This window comes from Haemaphysalis longicornis, unplaced genomic scaffold, assembly GCF_048455015.1.
Source record: "Haemaphysalis longicornis isolate Haplotype H1 unplaced genomic scaffold, Haemaphysalis longicornis Haplotype H1 scaffold_11, whole genome shotgun sequence".
Taxonomy (NCBI): Eukaryota; Metazoa; Arthropoda; class Arachnida; order Ixodida; family Ixodidae; genus Haemaphysalis; species Haemaphysalis longicornis.
The window spans coordinates 64,501,376-64,514,248 of record NW_027526214.1 but is presented as its reverse complement, the minus strand read 5'-3'; positions in this window follow the sequence as shown (position 1 = coordinate 64,514,248).

Below are 12,873 nucleotides of genomic sequence, written 5' to 3'. Positions count from 1 at the left end.
ACAAAAATCAGCCTAAATACCTAACTTAGGACGCACTACGTACTCACATCTGGACTTGCCTGTTCGTTCTGCAGTTCCCTTCTATGTCTTGGGTGGAGTATGGTCACGAACCGATGGGGTAGTGATCACTTTCCCATTTCAATTACATATATTGGTACAGGCCCAAGCAGTCCATCTTCCCGCAAAATTATTATTGAATCAAAATCTAACTGGAGTACATTAACAGAAACATCTAAACTACACCACACATCCATATTACACCTACACGATGAGAAGCAGCCCAACTCATCACGGCACATATCCTCGACGCCGCTGAAAAGTCCATTCCCCACGCCTGAGCAACCAGAGGAGGCCCTGGGGGAATGAAGTCTTTACGCTGGCGCGAGAGGCACAGAACAAGGCGTGGGGTGTTATTTGCCGGCACCCCACGTCGGATTACCTCATCTCGTTTAAACGGGCAAAGGCATTTTGAAAGCTTGTGCATCTTGAAGCGAAAAGTTAGAGTTGCCGCGCTTTTTCTACATCCATATACGTATACACCGACACTCACAAAGTATGCAGGAGGATACGTAAACTTGGAGGACAACGCACACATAGCCTGCCGCTTCTCAGTACACCAGCTCACCCACTCGAAGACCAGGATAATACACTTGAACGACACTTCCAACGTGTTTGCAGCTTTGCACACTAAGCAAACACTTTCCTGAAAATAACAGGACGAATTCTGGTTACAATTCTGAAGTTATACCCTGAGAGTTGAGGGCTGCCCATAGGACATGTAAACATTTAACTCCAGGCGCAGATAAAATTACATACACCATGATATAACACCTGCACCCAGATAATTTTGAAACACTCATACACCTATACAACAACTAATGGCTTTCGGGGCGCCGTCAAAGATTTGGAGAGACGCTATTGTTTTGGTGTTCCTGAGGGGGGGAAGGACCCTTCTGCTCCCACCAGTTATGGGCCCATCGCCCTCACAAGGTGCAAGTGCAAGCCTCTCGAGAAGATGAGCGGTAGAAGACTCGTGTACTTTTTAGAGTACAATGGTCTTCTCAAAAGTTGCCACGCCGGCTTCACGTTGGGACGATTCACAAAGGACACAGTGGTCACCCGTGATTCGTGTATCACAGATGCTTTTGTCTGCAAACCGTTTTGTGCTATGGTCCTTTAGATGCCAAGCATCTCACGCTCGCCACTATGTCCTTCCTTCGTGACGGCGTCCACGTCCTTCCGCATGGCTGCGCCTCTCCTCTTTTCTTTCGATCAACGTTGCGTTTGTCTGCAAACAGTTTTGTGCTATGGTCATTTTAACTTGAGAAAGCGTACTACACCACTTTGCGAAACGTGATACTAAGCAACCTAAACACCTTCGGTGTTTCGAACAGTGTGTTTAACACGCGTTGTTGCTACATGGAGGAAGGAACCTTTCCTGTGAGAGTAGGCACTGCCCTTTCAAATGTTATCATGCAGGAAAATATGGTTCCTCAAGCCGGGGTTTCACCTGCACGTTGTTCATAATCAAAGTGAACAAACCTCGAAAGGCGTTGCCACGAACCATTTCCTGTGCAATGTAAGCATACTATGTGCATATATCTTTTAAATCGTGCACTCTGTCAATTTTCGAGCTCGAAGTCCAGCTTGGTGTCAGCAAAGTAGCTGGCTGGGACTGATCAAGACGGTTTTGCTGAACCCAGTTAAGAGCACTTTCATTGCAAATTCCGAAGTCCAAATCCAGATGTCGAACTGAATGGCGTCTTCATTCCGGTCAAGAAAGAGCACAAGTTCGTAGGTATAGTTCTTGATGAAAGACGTACTTTCTTGCCGCATATAAAACAACCGAAACAAAAACGTCTTAAAAGAACGCATATTCTCAAGGTCCTGAGTATCACTTGCATGAAGCTGACAACAACTTGTGTTGCGGGTGTTTAGCAGTCTGGTAGGCTCGCGGTGGGACAATTTGAGTGTTGTATGTGGTTCAAGAAGGGAAACAGGTTTTAAAATATTCTACCCAGTGCAGCACTTTGCCATGGGCTGTCGTCTGTCACTTTCTGTATTAGTCCCCTGCAAAGTCTGGGTGTCAATGCTACAAACGGCTCTTAGGGTAGCAGTGCATGTATGTCGATTTATTGTACGTTTTTAAAACTACCCCAATGTCTCACCGTCCATTTAAATGAATAATGAGCGGTATATCTGTATTCCCAATGTTTTAAATCGTTTATCTATTTCCGCACCTTTCTCGCTCAGGGTGAGAGGAGGCTCTGAACTTTCTATCTCGGTTTTAGACACCTTCATAACATCTGTCATTGATTCTCTAGCCCCGTGCCACTTTCGCTCTTTATTATGTGATGTTTCTTTTTATCGTTTAAAAGAAAAACACGGTATCCAGAACTGCCATTTTACAGCATTTTTTTTATCTCCAAGAGATATGTTTGGTTGCAGAATTTTCAGTGATGCGTCGAAAACATCAACAGCGGTGTGTTGTGCTGCACACGGTTCAAGCTTCAGCGCTTGTAAAAGCGTGAATGTGAACTCCAGCTTTTTTACGGCGGAGGCATATGGTGTATTTGTAATTTTAAATCACATTATCGGACATAATATAGCTAAGTTAATCATTTTCACAGATTCACTTAGAGTCGTGCGTACATTATCATCCCAAAGGCCTTGCAAAAGTTATATTGCCAATCTGGTTTTTAAATATTTGATGGTGGCGTAATGGTCAAATCTGAATGTGAGTGTCTGCTGAGTTCCAGGCCAGGCAGGTATCACTGGCAATAAGCTGACTGGTTAAAGGGCCGCTGCTGATGCACTCAGAAGCCCTCGAGACATAGCAACAGTACCCTACACTGATCTCAAGGCACTCATCAGACACCTATGTAAAACATGGCAAATACAGTGGTGTAAACAGTCATAAACCACACGTAATAAAGCCACACTTGGGAGGATACACAACTGCCTCACACAACAGAAAAATCCAAGCGACCTTAGCAAGGTTACGCACAGGCCACACACATGCAACACACATGCAACACACATCCACCGGCTCACTTGATCGCCAGACCCATGTGCAGCGAGTGCGGAGGCCCTATCCGTAATCCACATGCTCATACAACACAAGGCACTTGACCCAACACGACGCACTTTGCACAACTATACAGACACCCCATCCCGTTTCACCCGTCATACGTTTTAGGAGAATACTCTGTTTTCAATCAAGCGTGCTTTTAAGTTTACCGCTGATGTCATATGTTCACATCTCATCTCTTACCATGCATCTTGACAACCTCGCTCTTTACACGAGTCATCTTCATTACCTTGTGTTTAATTCTATGCCTTACTCAAATAAGTTAGTTTTGCATTCATATCACCTAATTGAACTAACATTTTTTGGCGCTCTTTGCCCTCATTTGGCGTTGCGCCATAAAGACCCAAACAACACCATCTCTGATGGAACGAGCACCGACATGCTGTCTAAGTACGTTTCCACAGACCACCGTGACTTGGACGTTTCTTTGCTCTACGTTACATTTGCTACAATTCGTCTCGTCACGGCACTGCTGGCTACTCTCCCTTCTATATACTGTTCGGCCGCGAAGTACCATTGCCATTGGACACTCCTGTCGTGCGCTAGCCTATATCCGACTATGCCCGCACCGCCTTAACTCGTGCTGATCACGACCGTCATGTAGCTCGCACCCGCCTGTGCTCATCTCAACAGTCTTAATAGGAATATATGACCTCCGGCACCAAAGTCAACACTTTACGCCGCGGTCACTTGTACTTCTTCGGTCGCCCGTCTGTACTTTGGTCGGCATTTGTGATAAACTCTTCTCCCCGTTTTCTGGGCCTTATCGCATACTTTGTGAATTTAGGTCAGTAATATAAAAAACTGCCGTTATTCAACCTCACACGTCACGCCACATTCTTATGGACGTCGTGCATGTCTCTCGACTCCAGCTCAGTCGCCAAACTTCCGAACAAGATTCCTGAGCACCAAGACGCCGCTTCCACCACCGCGATTATGTCACGCGATTGCAAAGTACCCTTTGAAAGGAACATAGGCACCGAGGAACAGCCCCACCACGTAGCACCTGGTGTGGTGGATGGTTGATGACGAAGAGCAGGAGGACGAACGATCTCGCCCTCTGGGTACACCCACTTGAGACTGCATCCTACTACGTTTCCAACCATCTGACACTTCTAATAATCTGAAACATATTTTCCCAGTAACAATATCAGTTACTCAATCCTTGTGGCATTTCTTGAAAATACCTCGGTTTTCACCATGTCAACACGGATTGAGAAAATATTTTTCTTGTCACACTCAGTTATTATGTTCACAAAAGATTTTTTCGGTGCTCTTGATGATGGGCTTCATTGACTTCATTTTTGAACTTTTTCAAAGCATTTCACCTCGTCTCTTATTATCGGATATGTCAAAACCTAAGTAATATAAACATATAACCCCTATTCTAGCCTGGATCTAAAATGTTTTAACCGACAGATCATGGTTACAGCCAATGATTACGATTCTTCTGTTTGTCCAGTCAAGTCGGCGTACCCGAAGGTTCCCTGTCTGGCCCACCCTTCTTTCACATTTACATCAATAACCTACCTAAATCCATTTCCTGTCACAACAGATTATTTGCAGAGGGGTAAGTTTTATAGAGCCTGATGTCTTCTAACAGCTGACTCGTCAACACTGCAGTCTCACCATAATGAAGTACCAAATTGGTGCGAGTACTAACAAATGCGCTTAATTACAACCAATGAAAAATCAGCGCTTCGTGGCCACATAATCTTGCTTGAACATTTCCGGCACTATAAACGATTCAGAGACAACGTGAACATAAGGAGAACACATGTCTAGATCTTGTCTAGATCAGGAGACATGTCTAGATCGGGAGTACACAGTATTCAGGAGTACACATGTCTTGATCTCATCTTAGAATTACATGTTAATTATATTATCACCAATCAAACCGAACACTGGGAGATCTGGGAGTAATTTTGATGGCTCCATCTAGCTTAAAACTAACTCTTTGCAGGACACTACTCCGCCCTCAACTCCGGGTGCCTGTTCCGTGTGGGACCCAGCGCCTGGGTATGCTATTAGCGCCAACGAATCCATAAAACATCGCAGTGCACACTTTAGCCAATTCAATTACGCTTGCAAGGCCTGTACCAGTTCAATGAAAGTAATGCTAAACGCGTCTCCTCTTTTCCTTCTTAAAAGGATGTCAGTTCTGAACCTGTTTTATGAAATGTACCACGTCAATCCATACCTGGAAAATGACCTTTTTTTCTGTCCATCATATGTATCGTCAGCATAGATCACCCTTTCAAAGTAAACTTCCTCATTGTCGTACTAATATGCGTATATATACCTTACCACCTAAAACGTGAAAAGATCGAGCCACCTGCCAAGCGCGGTAGCTACTGTCAGCGCTGCGCTTGCATTTCGCTAGCAATTGATCGGCATTTATGTGTGCTCTAATAATGACCCCTTCTGTGCTTATGCTTTGTGTGTGATCCGCTCCTGGCATTGTCAATTTCTTTTGCTAATTTGGACAAGAGTCGTTTTGTGTATTTCCCTAGCGTGTGGCATTTTCAGCGTTTGCTTTAGGGTTATTTTTATCCCTCCTGCGTATTTGCTTAAATTTTATGTGAGTTCAGCTTGTTTTGACCAAAGTGGATTCCCATTTATTTCCGTAAAAACGTCCCTTTTATGTAGTTATTTTTCTCACTACTTGTATCAAAGTAGAACGCGCGGCCGCCCCTTACAACCAACACCAGACCCCGAAATATCAATCGTTGGCCAACCAGTCCCGACAGTACCCACACTACGCATCTTCGGAGTGCACTATGAACACGATGGATCGGGGGCAGCATTCCTCCCCCGCCTGCAGAAAACGATGGCTGAACTCACGCACCTAATGCAACGGGTATGCTCTCGCTGCCACGGCCTCAAAGAGGCAGACACGTGTCGCGTACTGCAAGCCATGCTTCGAAGTCGCATCGCTTATGGAGCACCCTATCCGGCATTGAAACGACAAGAATCAGCAAAGATCGACATCCTCATGCGCAAAGCATACACTTCAGCGCTAGGCCTACCGGCCTACATACCCACAGATCTTCTCCTCCAGCTTGGGCTCCACAATACCATGTCGGAACTGATTGAAGCCCACACTACCAGCCAGCTTCAAAGACTTCCAATTACTGCTTCAAAACCAACCCCCGAAACATTCTGCAGCCTTTCTATAGCAGCCCGAGATGCCATTCATGTCCTTCGACTACCCAAAAATATGTACCCCATCTACAACGTAAGTCGCCGCCAACATCGCCCACGCCTACTCCTCAAAAAGTACGGCGCCGACCCCGATACCTACTACACTGACGCAGCCCCATACCGCATATACCCGGCCTATGCCAAAACAGTAATCCACTCACCCAACATCATCACAGCTTCTGCCACAGTACCAACCACATTCATTGATATCGCAGAAGAGGCTGCAATTGCTTTGGCCATCACCAATGCACCCTCATCGGACATCACAGTGCTGACCGACTCCCGGTTCGCTTGCCACCGCTACGCCACGGGACGCATCCCTCGCATCAGTTCCGACATCCTAGAACGCCGACCATCGCTCCCAACGACCCGTATAGTGTGGATCCCTGGCCACACATCTCTTCCTGGGAACGAGGTGGCACACGCCACCGCCCGCTAACTCACTTACCAGGCATTCCCAGGAGAGACCAACGACGTACCGGCCCACGAAGACATAATCCTCCACCCCCTGCCCCCAACGTACTCCGACATCTTAGCCCACTACCGGAACTCCCGACGACTCTATCCCCCCCACATCCCTCCCTCACAACCACCGACGCCCGCATATGGCGGTGCCTACAAACACAGACGTACCACAATCACACTCGCCTTCACTTTTTCTCCGCCCCCCCCTCTGACCATTCAACTGCCCATACTGCAACTCTCCCAACACCACCAGCCACCTAGTTTGGACATCTCCGTCATATCCCCCCTCCGTACTCCACTCTCCCCCTCTCCTGAGTATTGGGAGCGCGCGCTGCGATGCAGCCAGCTCGAAGAACAGGAAGCCCTGATTCTCCGGGCGAGGACTGCAGCCACAGCCCGCGTCCTACCGGAATTGGATGGCCACCCAGTGCTCCACTTTTGAACCAACCTCCCTTCCCCTCTTTTCTTAATAAACGTTTTCAACAACAACAACAACTTGTACCAAACCCCACTTCGTTCTGTAATGCTCCATGGGCATTGAAGGTACTGAGCTAAATAAAAAAAATTAGGTTAGGGCCAAAATTTCAAAGGCCGCGCACGATCTATTATTCTGCAACCAATATAAAACAAATGAAATAAACAAAACGAAAAAAATATTGCCTTTGAGGTAAATACGGCCAATACGAAATAGCTGAATAATAATGCAAACTTAAGTTCGCATTGTCGTCACATTTTATTTCTACAACACAGGGAAGTGCCAGATTAAATACAGTAAAAATCGAATAAAAAAACGTGAACCACATCAATAAATACCTTAATTTTTCGATAATATATAACAGAATCGACCCAAAGAAGCTCAAGAAAGTCATAAAAAGGTTGCAATCACAAAAGAAAAAAGGAAACGCAAGGAAAGAACCAAGTAAACACAGATACCGTTGTGATGGCTAACAACAAACTTCCCACACCCTTCTGTATTCCTTTAAGCTTCATTTTCAAATACTTTTTTTCTGGTTACACGTTTGTATCTTCGGGAGGAATAGGAATAATGAGTATTCTGTACTTCAGAAGGAAGCCTTCCTGAACATTTCTTCTATTAACAGCTGAAAAACACGATCAAAGCAACCTAATGACAAGCGCAGCTTCGGAGAAGAGACGTCGTTAGTGAGATTTAAATGCGAGGGAACTAATGGTTCGGAATAAATGAAGCTGATTGGCCTCCCGTTTCAGTTCTGGGTTTCCATGATGGCAGTTTTCTTTTTTATTGTTTCTGTTTATTTTATTTAAAAAAAGATTTTTTTTATTTTAACCTATTTACTATTGGATTTAGCTTGGCATAGTCACTGGTGAAGCAGAGACATGTTATTTTCAATTCATTAGCGTGGCCTCACAATATTTGTCTACCTGTGCCGACATCGAATCGTACATTCACCACTCGGCGCACCGCAAAATAGTGACGCTACCAGTACCAAATGCTGCCTCCCTGCTGTACGGCTACGGCGGTGTTAGCCACCGAGCTCCGGACAAAAAGTACTATAGTTGACTGTATTCAGCTTGACTTAGCGAGCACCAGGGCAACTGCACTACAGCTACGCGGTGAAAACAAGTGCAACTTTTTACCACCGCAACAGTACAAACTAGGGATGTTTACTCATGTAAAAGCCATGCGTTTGGGCTTACAGAAAACTACCAGAGAGGAGTGCTATCCCGCAGCCGTCGCTGAGCTATCGTAATGCTGCTAGGCAACGCAAAGACTCGTCATTGCCGTTAACGCAACACCCGGGAGAAGCGTTTCACCGTTGCTCTCGCTGCACTTACTTGAAACGAGGAAGGCGCGTGATGATGTTTACCCCTCGGTTCGGTCGTAGGAGAGGAACTGCTAATATTGTGAGCCTGCGGTCAATATCGGATTAGTGCCCTTTGCGTGGCAGCCTTTGCACCGTTGTACACGAGGGCAGGCCATGGATAGTTCGCACGGCCGGGAAAAAGGCCGCGCGCCGAGATGCTCGCCGTGAAGACTCACAGTTGGCGTCACCACATCCTCAAGTCGATGAAAAAGAAGCGCCAGAGGTCTAGAACGGTGAAGGTGTGTTTGTACACGACAACTGGCAAAGACGACTACTTCGTTGCACATGACCAGGTCTGCTTGACCATGAAATATGAAAATAACAATAATCCTGAAACCTAGATATGAGTGCCTCCATGTTGAGATATAGTAGGACTTGACTGGTGGCTAGTTTCTTCACGATGTACGAAGGTATTGGTTTGCGCTAAATACGAGGACGAAGAGAGGAGAAGACGAGCGCACATATAGCTTCGCAATAGAAGTCTTGCTCGTGAGCGCAAGCTTGCTATGATGTTTTTGGTGATTACTTTACTTTATCTATTCTTTCCGTGTGAAGCGGGGCTAGTTTGGGGTGAATTTTTATATGTTGGTTCTTAGTTTCGTGGTTCTTTCAATCGCTTTTCTTCTTTTGAGATTTATCCGGGCTGCTCCGCGTTTTTCAGTTAGGTAAAAACAATGTTTCGTCCATGCAAAGAACGCCATACGACTCAACCTTCCTTTTCTGCACGCCTACACTGTGCGTGAGAAGGACCAGTTCTTATGGCGTCTGAATGTTTCCTAGCTTTGATTATGATGGTAGGAAGTTATTGGCGCAAGGACAACTGGGGTAAACAGTGCCAAAAAAGTGGTTATCTACGAGAGGTGAAAACATAAACACTAAAATAAGTAAGTAAAATCATATAAAGTAAAATCATTAAAAAACAGTGAGTGTGGCTGGTGTAGAAGGCGAGGATGTGATCATACGTGGTACTCTTATGGAACAATTAAACGCATAATATACCCATAGAGAAGGACAATCGCCCAGGCCTGTGAGCTAGTTAGAGAGATGGGTGGGATAGAGGAAGCGGAAGCGAAAGAAAGAGATTGTGGGAATGACTGGTTTGGGATGGATGAATAAACCTGTTACTGTGTTCCTGTGAAACAATGTTTCCTTGTGAATAGTTGCCCGTAGCATTTTTGGTGGCAGCGGTGGGATAGGCATGATGACCCGCAGTCAATCTGGAACCCTCGCCCAGGTGTGGTCTCTTTTTTCCGCGACTGCCTCCACCATGAGGGAGTCCCCTGATAGACAAAGGTGCGCGACTACAAATAAAGATGGTGGCGTGTTCTTGCCACAAGGAGTTGGATCGGCGAGTGGTCCATCCGCATCTCTTCCCGTGAGTGGTCTCCCATCGAGCAGTCCGGTCCATGCCCTATACATCCAGCGTGTCTACGACGGAGGATCTGCGCGAGCCTCATATTCAAACAACGGCAAGGCCCAACGTAGTCTCCGAATCTGCTTCGTGGAACCAAGATTATCTGGGCCAGGGAGAAGTGCTCTTTGTCAGCCTCGTCGAAGAACGCTTGAACCGCCATAACTGCGCCATCGACGAAAAGATGAACTCAATTAATGAGAAGATGACTCCCTGGTTAGCAGATGCCAACGGTCGAATGGCTGAAATATCCAATAGTATGGCGGTGGTGGAATCGTCATCTCAGCAGCTTCCCAGGACCTGACTGCTCCCGTTCTACCTTCCATGTTTGTTGCATTGCCAATGGCCACTCGGCACCATTGTTTTCAACTTCTTCCACCCGTTTTTCACGGTTCTACCTCTTGGGCAGCCTTCCGTATTCAGTCTGAGTCGGTTACTGTGGCCAGTGGTTGGTCTCTGAATGACCAGGCTCGTGCTGTGGTGGCACAGCTACGCACGCATGCCTCTGATGTATTGGAATGCCTGCCGGAGTACATAAGACTCCACTACCCCTGCCTAATTACGACCATAGAAGACCGCTTTGGCGACGCCCGCTTTCAGCAGATACATTTTCTGAGCTGAAGCGTGTGCCGCAGCAAGAAATGACTTTAGAGGACCTCGCGCATTGCGTGAAGCGACTAATGCACAAGGTGCTCGCGGGTTTTCCGAACGCCACAAAAGATCTCAATGGCACCGGAGCATTTGTTGACGCCCTGGAGAACACCAACTTTCGTTTGTGCATCGCGCTTGGTCGATGACGGTCCTTGAGGCTCTTAGATTGGTGCTCGAAGCTTCAGCTGTAGAATCCCCTGGTGCACAGCAAGTGGAGTGTGGCGCTTCGACTTCCAACTGTGGGTTACCTCACGGCGGGGTTCGGGAGCGTCCTTCTAGCCTGGGCTGTTACATGTGGGATGCCCCTGGTCACTATTCGCGTGATTGTGACCTCCGAGAAGACTCTCTTTCTAGCTGACCGGGAAACGCCAGCGTGGGTCGTCGAGGGCCGGAACCCGCGTAACTTACAAAGCCGCCTGTCGCGAGAGGATACTTCAGGGTATACGGATTTGGAAGTACCAGAAGTGCCCAAGGTAACGAAACAACTACACTCAAGGTAAACCCTGCGGTGTTGTGTTCCCACTGTGGCTGCAGGAGTGCTGGACAAAGCCACAGTCTGGGCGAAGGTTTTCCATGAATCACCTCACGTGTGTCTCGGCCTGGTGGCAATGGGGTATTCAATAGTCTCAAGTTGAGACGGGTGCTGCCGTCAACATTTTGAACCGTTCCGCCATAGCTCACGTGCCCCACCTAATCCCGTCCGCACCCGCCACATGGTTGCTTGCCTTCAACAGAGCCCAGATACAACCGATTGGATAAGTTCGTCTGGATGTGAGTGTTCTCGGAAGACACCACCGTGTGGAGGTTCAGGTAGCCAAAAGCGCAATTTGGCCCATAATAGTCGGATGTGGCTGGTGTCCAGAGCATGGTGTCAAAATAACATTTTCGCCAGTGCCTAGCGGCATGCGGCGTGATGACATTTCTACTCGTACAAAAGGTGGTGTTTGGTCCAGCCTGCTCGCACTTATGCTTGCTTTTGTTGAACGTCCACTACTGCGTATCCGTGCTAAGTGGAAAGGTCTTTTGTATAGTGTCTCCTTGGGGTTTGCTACACCAGGGCGAGATGGATACTACATCGGAGCGGCAGCAGCTGTTAGAACAGGTTTACAGCCAATGGCAGGGACTAGGGTAGAAGCGGAAGTACAAGGCAACATGACTGATCAAGTATTGTCAGCACCAATGGTTTGCTCAGCCCCATGTCGGCGAGTTTCCAGCAGACCAAGGTGGCGGAGGAGAAAGACGATGACGAAGTGGTACAAGGGCCCCAAGCTTGGACACTTTGCCCGTGGGTACTTCTAAGACGGAGGCGACAGATGAAGCAGGGGCGGAGACGTGGGCCCACGTGGTGCGGTCGCGCCGCTGACCAGAAACAAGTGCTACAAGTGCAACTACACAGGACACTTTGCGAGAGACTCCAAGGAGGCTAATTTCCGGTGGTACAGGTGCAACGGCACGGGTCACTGCCCCAGAAACTGCCAGTACAAATCGTACGAGATATCGTGCTACAACTGCGGCAAGATGGGCCACACTGCCCGCGAGTACAAGGAGCAAGAGGAGACGTGTTACATCTGTACCAGCTGGGACTGGTGTCGCACGACCGCCCTTCAGTGAGCGGAAGATCCGCGAGTGCGACAACTGCTGCCAGCTGAAGCATCTAACACGCGAATGCAGACGCCGGAGGCAACGATCCTGACGCAAACGTCTACTACGGCGGCAAAGAGCGCGGGCACATAGCGCAAATTTGCCTTGCCCTGTGTGCTAGGCATATGGCGCGTACCTTGCCGTGAGCTGGGATCACACTGGCCACCCTATACAGGTCTACCCTTCAGCCTTGTGATGCCGCCCATGGGAGGAGGGGAAAGTGTTGTGGATTTATCAGCCGCATATTATACCGATTAGGGAGTCCAATCGCCCAGGCCTGTCAGCTGGTTAGAGATGGGCTGCGGAAGAGGAATATGAAGACAAAGATGGTGATCGCGGGACTGACTGGTTCGGGACGGATGATTAAACCTGTTACTGTGTTCCTGTGAAATGATGTGCACTTGTGCATAGTTGCCCATTACAGTACAAACTTGTCTTAAAATTTAACTTTAAAATATTTAAAAACCCGCATAATAGAAAACGGAGCATCATCACAGAGGAACACGGCTGAGTGCAATGGGGTGTGTTGTCTGTAAGGTTGGGGAAAGTGTGTTCGTGCTTGTCAT